Source organism: Betta splendens, chromosome 3 (genome assembly GCF_900634795.4).
Source record: "Betta splendens chromosome 3, fBetSpl5.4, whole genome shotgun sequence".
Taxonomy (NCBI): domain Eukaryota; kingdom Metazoa; phylum Chordata; class Actinopteri; order Anabantiformes; family Osphronemidae; genus Betta; species Betta splendens.
The window spans coordinates 3,749,426-3,766,776 of NC_040883.2; the positions used below are offsets into that span (position 1 = coordinate 3,749,426).

Genomic DNA, 17,351 nt, shown 5'->3' on the forward strand with positions numbered 1-17,351 from the left:
AAAACCGTGGGAACCAGTACAGAGGAGGCAGAGGAAGCCTCTTCTCACCCTTTGTGCTCTCTTTTGCCTATATTACCCACAATGCAGCAGCAACAACAAAGACGTCCACCTGCAGGTGTCTGGTAAGCTCACGTCCTTCTTCTTCTATGCTTTTTTTTCCTTTTGACCATCAAGCAGATTTACACTGACAGTAGTCCTTCATTGGTGTCTGAGGGCAGGTGACGCAGCTCAGCAGCTTGAGGCAGAAAAGGAGAAGGCACGTTCATCACTTCCCGTTTGTTCGCTGGCTACGTGTTCACGCCCAGTCTTCATTGTAACACTGATAATGCTGTGTTTAGCTTTATCAGGTTTATCTTGGCTGCTTGCTGACACTCAGGCATGAAGTGGCTCAGCAGACGGCAGTCAGTGGGAGTTTAATGTGAGAAAAACCCAAAATATAGCAGACTAGTGGCGTTCGCCTTGTTTTGCGCGGAAACTGTGTGGGAGCATTTTATTGTGCATTGTTCGCTAGTCACAACCAACTTTAAATCTCAATTTAAAATAAAACTTTTTTTCCCCTTTTTAAATTTTATAAAGTGGACTCAAGTCAATTGGAAAGAAGTGTTTGGTCCTAAAATGTCAGGCTCCGCTTTGACGACGTGGCATTTTAAAGATTGTGTTCAGAAGAAGTGCGTTTTTTTGAGCTGCGTGTTTAAAGAAGGGAGAACAGCCCTGACGTAATCTTCTGACACATGCTGGAGAAAGCATGCGTTATCTGCACAGATGCAGTCATAGTCAGATGATTCAGGCCTGTGTTGGTTCACTACAGACACCTTCAACACACTGTAGCCACATTAGAACAGTGAAGGCCATGAAATATGGGAATAATACAAATACATGTAATATATGACAGAACCTTTATGAAGAATTGTATAATTGAATAGCATGGATGTTATCATTTATATTTTCACCAACTGCAAAATGCTCTAAACTTTAGCTATTAAAACGTGTTAATGTCAAACGTATACAGTGGCATTACTAAAACAGTAAAAGCAGTTGCAAGAAGTTGCATCATTATGAAAACAATCCCAGCTGCTCCAGACTTTTGCTCCTCCTGAGTTTGTATTTGTCCTGAGAGAGTTTCTGCCATTCTCATTAGCCTGTTTCTCACCATTAACCGCAAAACCCACAGTGTCAAAAGACCAAAGGATGCAGAAACGAGCCAAGCGAGCAGAGAAAGCAGAGTCTCCCTCGTGTTCCCAGAAGAAAGGCACCGGAGCCACGCTCACCTGACTCATCCCACTGTAAAGCGCCCAAGATGCAGAATTATATGGAGTGTGACTTCAGCAACCTTGACCTCTTATTTGCATACTGTCAACTCCTCCAGGAATTCTTAGTCATCATCTGTTCACATTCCAAAGGACAAGCAAATTAGGGTCTGTGTGATGAGCTGGACGGTGTAATTCATGGTTAGAAGAGGCCTGTGTGTGTGCTGATCATATCTGATGATTTAAAATGCTATGTCAAACCTGAAATCCAGCACATGAAGGAACAAAAAAAGCAGGAAAACGTCTATAAACGAGGATGTGTTTTGCTCGGGTGATGGACTCTGCTGCTGTGTGATGATACAGGCAGCTGTGGAGTGTGATTAGCAGACACCAACCTGGACTCTGTGTCCTTCAGCGGACGGCTGTCGCTTCTGTGAGGAAAGATTGATGGAGCTCAGCTCTGGGAAAAGATGATGCAAGATTCAAAGTGTTAGGCTCTGGGAATTTATGAATGCCTTATGCAATATGATAATAAGGCTCAGCACAAATATGTCTGTATATCTGACTATTCTTATTTAGTGACACAGCACAGAAACACAAATTAAACTGCTCTGTAATGGATACTGCACTGTGAAGGAGGGTGTTATCCATGTCCTACTCAATGCAGAGCAACACAAGATCACAAGCAGGGAAATAGTCTTTCACACGTATTCAGCAAGATCCTAGGATGATAAATGTTCCTATAGGACGTGTGCATATGAATGTTAGATATTATTCTTGTTTTTAAATATTTTATGACTTTCATAGCAAACAATACTGATTATAATTCATCATTAGCACCTCGAGCCGGCATATGTGGTTAAAGATTTATCACTGCTGATATGTAGGTGTGATTACTGTTTGTGTGAAGAATGGGAGCCCGGTGCTGGTGAGGAGGAGGAGGAGGAGCCCAGGGAGCGGGAGGGAGGAAGGTGCGTGTGAGATAAGGCAGGTCTGCGCCAGTGTGATCGGCCCACGGTGCAGGACGATTGGGTCTGTGTCATCACGTAACGCAAGAACAACACGGAACCCAGCGTCAGGCGCCAAACTTACTCTCCTCAGGGCGCAATGAAAACAGCTGGCTCTCAACCGCAAATTCAGTTGGGATGTGTGATTTATCTGCTCATCTGTGTTGCATTAATTTAAGCAATTACATTTTAAGGGAATGCAACACCCCACAGTGTAAAGGTTTGGATGGAGACATTAAGTCCAACAGCAGCAGATCTGTTGGGGGTTGATGACTGCATCTAAAATGAGCCTTTCTGAGCATAGATGGATCACGTCTCACCGCCCAAAGAGCGTTCTGGTGAGTTAGAACACGAGGTGAAGAGGCTGAGACAGGATCTGCACAGAGATATTGTAGATGCAAACTAGTCCATGTAGTGTTTCTCCTCGTCCATGAAGAATGCGACCCGCGGAGCCCCAGCAGCTTGTTTATAATAAATCATCAGCAGAGCTCCTTTACTCCAAACACCTGTCGCCTCAGGCTTCAAGGTGAAACCGCGGAGCCTCCGACACCGGCCCCGGAGGCGGCTCAGAGGAGGTTAACAATGAGCCGCCTCCCTCGACCGCCACCTGCCTCGACGGACGGCCGAGTGGGTGCGCGGCGTAAAAGCCAGCTAATCGCTTGATTCGCACTCGCTATCTGGCTTTGAAGGCAGGTTGCTCCCAGATGTTCAGTTCCAGCGTGTCCCACTCAATCTGCCGGCGGACTTCCCCTTCGCTCTCCTTCACTCGCGCTGTGCTTCACCTTTACTGCGCCCAGTGCTTTAATAAATCATCAAGACTGTGTGTTAGAGAATCATATACAGCATAGGCTGTTAGAGAGGTGCATTGTGTGACCTGCATGCGGATGTGCTGCTCCGGTGCCGGACCCCTTTGAACTCCCTCATACTGTAGTGAGGCCTGTAAACGCAGCATGAACGAAACCAAGCAAAGAGTAAAGCTGATTCTCAGCTCCTGCTTTTTAGGAGCTCCAGACACTTTATGTTCCTGTTCAGGTTCAGTGTCTCTCATAATTTGAGCCCAGAGTTGGGACCTGAACGCCTCTGTACGCTTTTCCACTCCCTCTTACAGACTGATGCCTTTTTCAGCCTAATTATGGCCTCCTTCGCGTCCGCTGAGACCTCGTGGGACTCGATTTTGGCAGGTTCAGTCAAACAACTGCCAACAGAGAACCTGATGTCAAGTCCAGACTTTTTATCAGCTAATAAAATGGACAACAGATGGTCAATTAAGTTCGTTTTAACCAACTGTCCAACTGCCTTTAAACCTCCGTAAATGTAGGTTCTCTGTTAACAGCATTTCCTAAATGATGAATTATAAATAAACCTTTTACTTGATTTAAATCCATTGTGGTGGTGTCCAGCCGAGGGATAGAATCATAAAAACTCAATGGGTAATATGTCACTCGGGTCATTCTCCAATACTTTAGGGTGTAAGTGCACAGTGAGTCTAGTCCCGGCCGCTCTGACTGTGGGTAATTACAGCCTAATGTGTCTCAGTGGGCGCATGGAGACCTACCGTTAAACAAAAGGGAAACACAGAGGCTACAGAAAAGCTACTGGAGCTAAAGATGCTGGTGTGTACTGGTTACTGCGAGTACTGGGCAACGCACCACAATCTAGTACTGGTTACTGCGAGTACCGGGCAACGCACCACAATCTAGTACTGGTTACTGCGAGTACTGAGCAACGCACCACAATCTAGTACTGGTTACTGCGAGTACTGGTTACTGCGAGTACTGAGCAACGCACCACAATCTAGTACTGGTTACTACGAGTACCGAGCAACGCACCACAATCTAGTACTGGTTACTGCGAGTACTGGTTACTGTGAGTACCGAGCAACGCACCACGATGTAGTACTGGTTACTGCGAGTACTGTACAATGCACCACGATCTAGTACTGGTTACTGCGAGTACTGGTTACTGCGAGTACTGTGCAATGCACCACGATGTAGTACTGGTTACTGCGAGTACTGAGCAACGCACCACAATCTAGTACTGGTTACTGCGAGTACTGGTTACTGCGAGTACTGAGCAACGCACCACAATCTAGTACTGGTTACTGCGAGTACTGGTTACTGCGAGTACTGAGCAACGCACCACAATCTAGTACTGGTTACTACGAGTACCGAGCAACGCACCACAATCTAGTACTGGTTACTGCGAGTACCGGGCAACGCACCACAATCTAGTACTGGTTACTGCGAGTACTGGTTACTGTGAGTACCGAGCAACGCACCACGATGTAGTACTGGTTACTGCGAGTACTGTACAATGCACCACGATCTAGTACTGGTTACTGCGAGTACTGGTTACTGCGAGTACTGTGCAATGCACCACGATGTAGTACTGGTTACTGCGAGTACTGAGCAACGCACCACGATCTAGTACTGGTTACTGCGAGTACTGGTTACTGCGAGTACTGTGCAATGCACCACGATGTAGTACTGGTTACTGCGAGTACTGAGCAACGCACCACAATCTAGTACTGGTTACTGCGAGTACTGGTTACTGCGAGTACTGAGCAACGCACCACAATCTAGTACTGGTTACTACGAGTACCGAGCAACGCACCACAATCTAGTACTGGTTACTGCGAGTACCGGGCAACGCAACACAATCTAGTACTGGTTACTGTGAGTACTGGTTACTGTGAGTACCGAGCAACGCACCACGATGTAGTACTGGTTACTGCGAGTACTGTACAATGCACCACGATCTAGTACTGGTTACTGCGAGTACTGGTTACTGCGAGTACTGTGCAATGCACCACGATGTAGTACTGGTTACTGCGAGTACTGAGCAACGCACCACGATCTAGTACTGGTTACTGCGAGTACTGTGCAATGCACCACGATGTAGTACTGGTTACTGCGAGTACTGAGCAACGCACCACAATCTAGTACTGGTTACTGCGAGTACTGAGCAACGCACCACAATCTAGTACTGGTTACTGCGAGTACTGGTTACTGCGAGTACTGAGCAACGCACCACAATCTAGTACTGGTTACTACGAGTACCGAGCAACGCACCACAATCTAGTACTGGTTACTACGAGTACCGAGCAACGCACCACAATCTAGTACTGGTTACTGCGAGTACTGGTTACTGTGAGTACTGGGCAACGCACCACAATCTAGTACTGGTTACTGCGAGTACCGGGCAACGCACCACAATCTAGTACTGGTTACTGCGAGTACTGGGCAACGCACCACAATCTAGTACTGGTTACTGCGAGTACTGAGCAACGCACCACAATCTAGTACTGGTTACTGCGAGTACTGGTTACTGCGAGTACTGAGCAACGCACCACAATCTAGTACTGGTTACTACGAGTACCGAGCAACGCACCACAATCTAGTACTGGTTACTGCGAGTACCGGGCAACGCACCACAATCTAGTACTGGTTACTGCGAGTACTGGTTACTGTGAGTACCGAGCAACGCACCACGATGTAGTACTGGTTACTGCGAGTACTGTACAATGCACCACGATCTAGTACTGGTTACTGCGAGTACTGGTTACTGCGAGTACTGTGCAATGCACCACGATGTAGTACTGGTTACTGCGAGTACTGAGCAACGCACCACGATCTAGTACTGGTTACTGCGAGTACTGGTTACTGCGAGTACTGTGCAATGCACCACGATGTAGTACTGGTTACTGCGAGTACTGAGCAACGCACCACAATCTAGTACTGGTTACTGCGAGTACTGAGCAACGCACCACAATCTAGTACTGGTTACTACGAGTACCGAGCAACGCACCACAATCTAGTACTGGTTACTGCGAGTACTGAGCAACGCACCACAATCTAGTACTGGTTACTGCGAGTACTGGTTACTGTGAGTACCGAGCAACGCACCACGATGTAGTACTGGTTATTGCGAGTACTGTACAATGCACCACGATCTAGTACTGGTTACTGCGAGTACTGGTTACTGCGAGTACTGAGCAACGCACCACGATCTAGTACTGGTTACTGCGAGTACTGGTTACTGCGAGTACCGAGCAACGCACCACGATGTAGTACTGGTTACTGCGAGTACTGAGCAACGCACCACGATCAAGTACTGGTTACTGCGAGTACCGAGCAACGCACCACGATGTAGTACTGGTTACTGCGAGTACTGGTTACTGCGAGTACTGTGCAATGCACCACGATGTAGTACTGGTTACTGCGAGAACTGAGCAACGCACCACGATCTAGTACTGGTTACTGCGAGACACAAAGCGGGACCTCTGCAGCTGCTCCTGGATCAGCCTGTCGGACTGCAGCGCCGTCGCTTTGACCCTGACAGATGAGGCGTTCAGGTGAATCATGACTCTGAGTAGCCGAGCCGTAGCATGTCCAGAACTCTGCACCAACAGAGCAGGAAAAGGACATCATACTGTACAGTACGGCCTGTTTCATGCTGTACCAAGACACCTTTCTGAACAAATATGACTCTTTTTTCATCACATACTTTTTGATGACATTTTTGACTAGTGCACTATGCAGTTTTTAATAATCATAATAATAAATCAAGCACAGAAGCAAACGCCCTTGATAGGAGTTGATTCCAGTTTTCCTACATCCCAAACTAGAGCTTTAATTGTTGAATTACAGATGCACATCATTGACTGTACTCCATATTTTGTCCAAGCAAATTTTCAATTACAAACTGACTGATTTCTTACTAACAAGTACCAAAAGTGCATCAAGCATATCATATTTAAGCACTTAAATATGATTTTAAGCACGTGAATAAGCTCACGCAGCTGCATAATATATTCAGGAGGAAAATATGGTCTTTTTACTGTATACAGGTACATGATACTGGGAAAACAGTTGTGAATCATTACCGTAAACAAGTGAAATGAACATTCAGTAAATTCCGTTATCCCTGCTTTTCAAGAGACTTGTTGGAACAGCAATTTACATATAACACTATAATTAAAATAAATTATAACTATATAAATTATAATCTATTATGCCTAAAATAAATGCATAACTAGACACCGAGACACATTTTCTTTTGCATCACGCACAGCATTTGCACCTGGAAACTTCCATCCAAGGGATGAATGTGTTGCTACTACATCACAAGAGTGTAGTGTTTGTGTTTTTTTTCATTTTCTTGTTTGATAGAACTTGAACTTCATGACCAGAAAAAAAATTAAGAACTAATTACAAGAAAAACTTTGCTGAAAACCACAAACACAAACACTGACGCACTGAACAGCCCCACCTGAATCCGTTTTTTTAAGTTGTTTCAGGTCCTGAAGCCGGGAAACACTGGCCTTTCAGACATAAAGCACTGAGATACGGTAGAGGATTCATTACAAATGCATATATTAAAAACACTGAGAGCAGTGTTTTTTTGACCTCATACTAGACTAAGGTATATTTTAATGATATAGTATTCTAAGGCACGCGTTTGACCGCAATCGTACTACACTGTAGGTCTTTTACTGCGTACAGTCATTCATTTCATTTGGAGATACAGCCATCTGGGTGTAGTTCTCAGATGACTGCACACAGTCCCGTTCTGCAGCTCATGATTAAAAGGAAGTGCCTGCATCCAGGAGCCGGTCACCAGATTCCTCAATGGCAAATGCTGTACATCACTTTGATTTGACAGATTATTCCATTTTCAAACACAGAGCCCATCTCTACCACGCATTCTCAGATTTGAGGCAGACGGCCTGAACTGACGGCACGTTTGAGCCCCGTTTGCTGACGTCGTGACCCTAATTAGGCCACATTGCATGATGTTTATTTAAAAGCTGCTGTGCTGTAAATCCCTTTCATAGCGTTTGCCTCTGGCCAAACACAGCATGGGCATTACTGTGTTTCTTACTCATAAATCAATTGCATTACATTGAAGAGAGAACAAAGGACATGGCTAGTGCAGCCAGCGTCTACCCTACTTCATCTTTATCTCCTGGGAGTTCACACAGAGACTCAGAGATAAGGCCGATGACACTGCACCGCACACCTTTTTCAGGGGCTGCAGCGACTAGTGCTCTAAAACTTAAAAACGTAAGCGTTTCCCAATCTGTTTCCTGCTGGAGTCTCGTGTGGGAGGAACACAATGTACAACGTGGACCTACTTGTGTTTGTATTGTTTGACATTCAGCTCAACGGTGCTTAGCCATGCAGCTTTACCGGTTCAGTGATGGAGTCCACGGCGGCTGCATGACAGCAACCCCCCCACCTGCTGCACATCTGCTGTGGTCAGTTATCTGTGCAGTGTTTGGAGTGTGACCACGTCTCGCTGCCTCCGTAGCAGGTCTAAGGGAAGGAGGGACCGAGGAAGGCGAGTCCATCTGTTCATGTGTAATTACAGCTTTGGGCCTCAGTTGACCCGTTCTCTGCCCAGTCTGAAGCCGGGGCCCCCGACCGTCCTCTGGGTGTGTGTGTGTGGGGGTGTGTGTGTGTGTGTGTGTGTGGGGGGGGGGGCTATTAAATACCTGTGTGGCTGAATGGATCTGAGCAGGAGGGAAATCTGAAAAAGACATATACTGTATACATAGAGAGGAATTAGAACAGCAGCATGTCCTCTGAAAGAAGTCATAATGTTGACAAATTAGTTCGTGTACACTCATGTCTAAAACCTCTTTTCTTTTAAAGCTTAGGTGGCATCATGGACAACCTGTCCACAATGTTTGTACCTCTAAATACTCTAAAAACGTAGCATGAGACTGTCCACATATTAAATGTAAATGACACGTGGCTTGTAGGCATGAACCACCACCCAGATCTACCGCTAGTGTGACATAGCCTCATGGAGTGGAACATAATCTCATACGCAGGCACTCAGCCATATCTGCTCCACTGACAGTTTTGCTATTAATCATAATCCCTGCTATAGAGCCACAGCACCTTCCACAAGTTGCCCAATTGCACAGGAGCATCCAGTAAAACAGATTTGCATATTTATGCATTTGTGTTCAGATGCAATTGTATATTTTTGCATGCATGAGTATTTTTCTGTGCATGTGACTTTTATAGCATTTGGAATTCAGATAGGTTGTCAGACTTGCAAATTTCAGCAGTGACAGTGAAAGATGCGGCGCTTCCCTGTGGCCGCGTCTCCGTCGTGAACCGTCAATAAGCCGTCAGTGATGTGCCGTCCACCTGGAGAGGAACCACTGCCCTTTCAACAGGTCACCACCGTTTTCTCTTCCTTGTGTCCAGACTGCAGAGCAGAGCAGGAAGCCCCGTGGCAGATGGTCAGAGACAGGGGTTTCATCACGTTCCACCAAACAGTTTAAATGTCTGTGTTTCCCTAAACTGACATGTGGCATCACTGAATCCCAAGCTGCTCATTCTGCCCTGCACAGCATGTGCATTTCCACACATACACACAGAACAATAGCAAAACTAGTATAAAAAAGCTTTAGCTGTAAAAATTGGAACAAGTTGCTGATTGTTAAGGAACAGAAATTATGAATAAAACAATATATGGTAACAAAAAATATTAAAAAATGATTGAACCAACAGACATGTTGTCAGTCAAAAAAAGTCATGTCAAGGCCCACTGCAAGGTAAATTTTAAGACCTTGCACAACTATAAACCCATCAAACCCCACATTAGGCTACCCTTTAATCTAAAAGCCAATATACTAACCATATATACTTTATGATACTCTATTCAACTCATGCTGCCTAGATCGGTTGGAGAACAACAACAGCTACAACCAGCAGCAACAGAACACAGGGAGGATGCTTGGGTCATGGAGACAAAGCTCTCAGTGTGTGATGATACCCGTGTGTGTGTGTGTGTGTGTGTGTGTGTGTGTGAGAGAGAGCGAGAGCGAGAGAGAGAGAGAGAGAGAGAGAAACCCGACTACGGCAGAAAAAAGCAGCCTCAGTCACATGATACAGAGTGGTGGCATGTCAGTGGATGGAATAAATAGAACAATACAGGCGGTGAGTGTACGATGGAAGTCCGCCAGCATCTAAATCTATAGCAGCTCAAGAGATGGTTCAGCGTGACCTGAGCAATTCCTTTAACTAAACCGAAGGATGGTTCCCCAGGAAAGGAACTTGACTCATTTAGATAAAATCGAGGAACTGCAAATAGACCAGAACAGAGAGCGAAGTGTTCCGTTGGGAGCGTGAGGAGCTACTGTACGTACGAGGTCTTTAAGATAAGACGGAGCTTTATCATTAAGTTCTCTGTTGACCTGTGGGAAGTCTTGTATCTACATTAATTCCAGTCAGAACGTTGGCTGCAGGATTATAGGCTTCTTAAAGAACAACATAGGACAAACTATGAGTAGGGAGCTTCAGTAGTTTCCTTCAACATCACTGAGAAACGATGCTCCTTATTTTATGCAGTTCTAGAAATGTATTTAATGTCTGATATAAAGGGGACATGAGCTACTTGGTTTGAGAAAACTAATTATATGCCATTAACAATGTGGGAACTAAAGCTTGGGCCAACAAATATGGAACTTGACCAAAAACAAGCCTAGTAACAGGTTACAGAGCGCTACAGAAGAAGTACTGGAGGGGCGGCCAGAGGTAAAGGTTCAGCAGATTCCAAAGCAAATTCTTGTGTATGTGTAGATTTGTCCTTAATATCAACAAATTGGACTCTGATTAATAAATACGATTAAAACCATCCCACTGCTGTTCCTTTAATCCTGATGTTTCAGCCTTTGTAATAAGATATGGGAAGATCATTAGTGACTCTGACCAGTGCTGTTTCTGTGCTATCATTACTCTAAACCCTAAATGAAGATCTTCATGACATGGTGACACAGTTGCCTTACAACTATTATTTCAAGCATTTAGAAATTGAGGAGTCACAAGGATTTACACGCCAGTCACCAAAACAAACCTGTAACAAAAAACCTATAATAAATGCTAAGCTAGCTGAGCTTGCTAAGATTAGCAAGACCAGGTGCAAAGTGGTACAATTTCTTCTTCGTTGCTTTTAGGTTGGCAAACAGGAAAATGGTGCATCGGCGCCACCAGCTGGTTTTGACCATGGATTTGAAAATGCATCTCGAATAAATCTTTACTTTCGCCCATTTTATAAAATTTAAACTGTGCACATTTCCTTCATTGCTGTAAGTTGAAAACACAGGGTTCTCAGTCTAAGGAGCCTTTTTGGTGACAGAGAAGAATAGAAGAAGAGCAGCCTCGTTCTGTATTAGACAACAATTTATATATGCACCACTGTAAGGCTGTCACAGATAGACAATTCTCTGATTTAGTCGTCACAAGTCATTGGGCTGATCTGCGTTGCATTGTCTACAGAATGAGCAATGGTTGCCTTCACCCACAGTGAAAGACTGATGATTTGTGGTGCGCTCACCCATAGGCTTAAACAGATGCCCGGGTCATTAATCTCTATAAAGAGAGGAGATGGCACAGGTATATAGGCTATGGTAAGAGGCTCCCCTCTTTGGATGATGTATCATTACTAGCAGCCTGGCTGTTTACACACTCATCTTTGTTTCTGCGTCTGACAGGATTGCTGAGCATCCACGTGGAGCCTCCTTGTTATACTTATAGAGTATAACAGCTTGTTACTGTGTATTTTTTAGGGTGGGGGAATAAAAGTTAAATTATCTTTAAAAAACAGCTATGTACCTATTGAAGGCAATGTTAATGATTTTCTGTACTGTGGTGTAGAGATACAGACACATCTCTGCCGGCTGAATCCATTCACCACTGCAGCGTTCCCACAACTAACACCAACATACACACAAGCACATTCAGGAGGCTTAAACTGTTGCTAGGAGAGTAAAGAGTTTTAGTACAAGACGATCAGGAGAAAGAGAATAAGAATCATTTTACTGCCAAGGTAGTAAATTAAGGCAGAGTACAATTCAGGACTACATCTTTTCATATTCAGGCTAATAAAAGGCTACAAATTACAATGCTGTTATATGACTTCAGGTTAGAATTACCTCCAATTTCTGAATTAACCAATTTGCAGTTGTGTAGGTAAAAATGGGTCATTTTAAAGGTTTATTCCTGTGTAAGTGCCCCAGCTAAGGGAAGAGACAAGCTGAGTAAATCTCCAGTTAAAGATCGGAGGTAATCTGACGTAGAAATGTGGGAGAACCACCTTTAAAACCAATGGATTGTGAATTAAGAAGCATAAGATAAGTACTATACATATTCACCCAGTGGTAACCAAGGTCCTTGCTGCTCATATAAGGGAAAGTGTGCAGCTCAGTGAGAACAGCAGCCCGGGAGCTTTACTCAGGTCAGCTGCCAATTTGTTACCATGCTCTTTGGTGATTATGCTGTAAACAATGCAAATGGTTGACGCACAAACTTATAAAGTAACACCACTGAGTCTAATCACTTCTTAACAACTGGACCCATAACGACTGTGAGCCTCTCTGACCGCCAGCGCCACAAAATAGTACACAATAATTAAAAACCCCAAAACACCTCCCGGTGAGACACCTGTATAGAAACGCCATTTACTGTAGTTCTCGGTGAAATGAACTGTCGGTGTTCATTATAGCAACGTGCCAAGGACAGGAAGTATGTGCTGTTGCTGCTAATGGCATATAGCCAGTGGTTTGTTTGTTTCAGCTGCTGAAGTAATGGCGCATTAGAACGTCGTTAGAGATATTGGTTGTATTCTGCTGGGGCTGCCGCTGCCGCACAATAATAAAATGCGCTGGAACGAGGCCACGATGAGCTGAGAAAGGTTAGCTGGAAGCAGGACAGCTGTCATATCGCACGCCATTGTGGCTCTTCCACAGAACCGGTGTCAAAATAACTTAGCAAAGAGCATCTAAGCGCGACATTTCTAACGGCGTCTGCCGCAGAGACGCGGTTCTACCTCGTACCGGGAGCAAAACCCAGTCACGGGGAGTTCAGGGACGCGTTCACTCCTGGTGCTGCAGGCGCCACACAGGTGTCGATAAACAATAAGAGCGTGTATGTGTGCGGCTGAGCCTTGGTTTATTGCCAGATCAACGCCAGTCTTAGTTACAGACTGAAACCCATAAACACGGTGTGGCTACATGTGAGTTTCACCAACTAACTGAGGACAGGGCACAGAGGTCGTTCAGACAGAGATTTATTGCCATTTAACACCGGGCCGTTCGTCTTCTAAATGAAGAATCCTTTAATGAACCAGTGAGACTGCCTTTAAGCGACAGGTTAGTGGCTGATCATCAGGCCGCTGTCTCAGTTAATACTCACCTGACATGGAAATATCTATAAACGCAGATGGGGCGCTGGCAGCATCTACAGGAGGAGCAGCGTCACACACGGGCTGATCTGTCGCCTCAGGACCCGGCATGAGTGTGTGTGGCCTGCCTAGTTCTGCTCACAGGCAATAAGAGGAGATCCCCGTCCACCGGCCGCCACTTAAAACCCCATCCGTCCTCCATCGCTCCATATGGCCGGCTGCGGCACCTCCGACAACCTCGGCTGTGCTACTCGGTGCCCAGGGAGCTGCTTGGTCCACGTGACCCTGTGAGGATGCAGAGACTGGGGTCATTGAACGCTTCACTGCCGCGTTAGCCGCGTTAGCCGCGTTAGCTCGCAGCAGCGTCTCCTCCGGATGGCGCGCGTGCCCGCTTCTGCAGCGGCCCTCGGAGGTGTGCGCGCTCCCGTTCGTGTCAGGGGTGAAACCAATACATGTGCAGGGAAAACCGGCCGAGGCGGAGATTCGTGTGCAGCACCGCGCTGCGGCGTTTCCGGAAGCCGTCAACGCTCCACGCCGCATTTGTCTCCTGCCTTTAGTGTCTGCGCTCAAACGTTCAACTAGACACTCAGGTCCCAGGCTCCTGTGGTCATTACTGGAGCCACGGCGGCTGATTTTAATGGAGGCGGTGGTCAGCGTGGCCGCCTGACGTACCGTCGCTTTGCTGAAGTAAAAGAAGCGGAGCGTTAAAGCGTCGCAGTCATTCCGCATTCAGCGCACGCCCGCGTCGTTTAGCGCCGTCCTGCAGTGGACGGATTGAGACGCGGCCTCCCTGAGAGATGCGGCGATAACGAGGTGCAGGGTATTTCTCCAGGGCGCTGCGCGAGAGCCAGGCGCTGCCTTTACAATATAAACACAAAATGAGGGTCACGCGCGGGCCAGTCCCGCATCGAGCCCCGCAGAGATCGCACGCGCTCGAAGGCAGACGAATAGAAAAGCGGTGCCAAAAGCCGCGATTCGAGTCGCCCGGTCGCCGCTTCCTGGTGTGTTTTAATTGCGAGGCTTCGTATTCGCTTTGGCGTTTACGTGAAACGAGGGAAGAACAAAAGCTCGCGTGTGCGGACGGTTTTCAAAGTTTCCTGAGGGATCCTGGATTTAAAGCCCCGCTGCGAGCAATCCATCTCAAATATGTAATTAACCCGTGTCTGCTCCGCACAAAGCGCCAGCTGTTGCCGCCAGGCGGAGGGCACGTTCCGCCCCGGGACGCCGGTCCACACCAGCAGAACCTCACGGTGCCGAGGCGGAGGAGTCCGGTTCAGCTTCAACACCTCAGCCTTCATCCTGGCAGCGCTTTGCATTAGTCTAAAGTGGGTTCTTGTTAGTCCTAATAGTTGCGTATACTGTAATGATCATAAATAGCGCCTTTTGCACGCGCTCAGGGCCAAACGCGCCTCGCGGGCATCCAGTGTACGTAAAACAGTAAACAAGCCGCATAAAACGCGCCCTTCGGCTATTTTCGTGACTGCACGCGCCACTGCTGCTTCCGTGCGTCCTGAACAATGAGTCAGACGTGAACGCGTGCACGGTTCGCGGTGGCTCCACAAACGCCGCGCGGGCTCCGAACTGCGCACTAACTACGGCAACGAGACGAGTTCACGGCCCGTGACCCCGGATTAAAGCGAGCAGCCGCTGGTGTTTGCAGGTCGGAGGACGGCGAGGCTCCTCGTTGTCGTCTGCGCCGAGGCAGCGGCTGCGTCTCGGATTAACGCCGCCGAGTTCTGTGCAGCGCGAGGAGCGAGACGCTCCACGGCGTCGGCGCGTGAGCGCGCTTTAATTGAACCGTTCCGTGGAGGACGTTCACTTTGGCTGCTTAAAATCTAAGTACAGCGCTTTTACAAGAGGAAACCAGTGTGTGTCTGTGTTTGTGCGTGTGTGTGCGCGCGCACGCACGCCTGTTTGTGCCATCTAATTATTCAAAGTACCTGTTTCTGTGCCTGCAAACATTTCACTTCATGTGATTTATCTGTAATCATCACACATTACGTGAGAATCAGGGATCATGAAGACGCATCCGGCTTGTTGTCAGTTCCCGACGTGACTGAGTTGGACATTCGATGGTGTTGGGGACAATAATAATAATAACAGCAGCTGAAGTGCAAGGAAACCTTTGCCTCCTATTTGACTATTTCAGCCTCCACGACTGCAAACTCAAGTCACGATGCTCCGTCTCAGGGAACTTAAACCCGGCGAATAGTGTGAAACTATAAGTACCGTGCACCATCTTCATCACCCTGCATGTGCATGTCTTTGCATGTCTTTGCTGAGCTGCTGTGTTGGGATCATAACAACACACTGTGACTCATTAGCATTCTCACTCCTGCTGTACCTTACCCCGGTCCCCCGCGACTCTGAGCCCGACGCTGAACCTTTGTGTTCACCGTTTGTGCAGATGTTCCCACTTGTCTGACGGTGACGCCTTCGGCCGCAAGGCGCTCGCTAGCGGCGGCTCCGCTAGCGCTCGGAGCGGCCGGCCGCTGCGATGCGCAGCATCACAATGCTCACACGCGCGTGCGAGCTGGAAAGTGGGTCACTCGGCCCGCTGAGGTTTAGCGCGTAGCATCCGCTGATGTGGAAACAGCATCAGGCCCCACTGACGATCAAGAATCAAGAAGCACTGGGTGAATCCCAGGCCTGCAATGCAAAACCTGACCTCTCTGTGCACTATTACAGCATGTTGTATGTGCTCATGAAAGGAAAACTCAGTCTGAAGGTGCCTCGTGTGAAGCCCTTTCTTTGCACCGCCAGCATTCACACAGCGGTACAATAGTGGCGTGTGCAGGGACCTCAGCTCCTGCGGCTCCACATCAGGGCAGTGAGTGTGATGTAAGTGCAGCGTAAAGCTTGTCAGACGACTGATGGCTCGGAGCCAGCGCTTCACTCAGCGCTCTCCCTGGCTTCCGCGCACGTGAAGCGCTCACAGCCGAGGCCTCTCGGTCCCACGGTCGGACCGGAGCCGATCGCCGGCCCGGTGCGAGGCGGGCGCGCCGGCGGCCGGTTGCCAGGTCCGCGGCGCAAACAGGCGCCCCGCGGCCGCGTGCACGGATGTTGGTTTCTGCACGTGAACGCGAGGCGGTAAACGCGAATTCAGGCTAAAACGTCGCTACGAAAGGCGCTCGCGGCGTCAGGAATGCAGCACCGGCTCACTTTTAATAAAGAGCATAACATCCTGCCCCCGGTAGTGGCAGAGAAAATTGGTTTAGAGCCAGTTTTAAAGCCGTTTCCCCTCTGGGGTCCTATTGTGGCCAGCCGACAGTGAATGGAGAACAGCACACAGAACCCAGGGGAACCGGGGAACCGGCGCTAACAGTCCACAGTCACTGACAGCTCTGCTTCCGCTGCTCCGTGAGCCCACGCTCTACATCTACTGCAGTACCGTTAAATACACGGGATTCAGCATCGCTCCAGACGAAGCAGGTGCCTCTCGCTGGCGCTCGCCCTCCTCTCATCTCCCTGGCTTCATTCACTTATCTTCAACCTTATCCTGGCGCATTCGTCTTCTCTTCAGGCCTTCTGTTCGGGGAATATTTGATTGGCAGCTTTTAACCCTCAGGACGACTGACATTGAGACAGTGCGTTATCTCTGAGCAGCAGTTTCTTACTTTCAGCAAACGGCTAAATTAAATAAAAAAGAGGAAATAACAAAGCGGTATTAAATGAAAATACCTGTATATTTACTCTGTTCAAATGAAATTATGTAAATTGCTTAAATATTAAGAAACTGCAGAGCGAGTTCCCTGGAAGTGCGTTTCCAGGAGAAACAAGCCTCTGCCGAGGTTTTACAGTTGTTTCTCTGCATAAAAAAAAGACGGCAGCGACGCGAGGACATTCAGCTGAGGTCACGCGCCGGATCTGCACCATGAGGTCATCACCACATGCCTAA

The 17,351-nt window shown here is 47.5% G+C and overlaps 1 long non-coding RNA gene across 1 annotated transcript; it reads right to left on the reverse strand.

Moving 5' to 3' along the window:
- Positions 1–588: 588 nt before the first annotated feature.
- On the reverse strand, positions 589–15,981 carry LOC129603924 (uncharacterized). Its single transcript, XR_008694308.1, has 3 exons — positions 13,465–15,981; positions 1,643–1,707; positions 589–1,383 (listed from the first exon to the last, which is right to left on the reverse strand). It is a non-coding gene; the product is annotated as an uncharacterized LOC129603924 (long non-coding RNA).
- Positions 15,982–17,351: the final 1,370 nt, after the last annotated feature.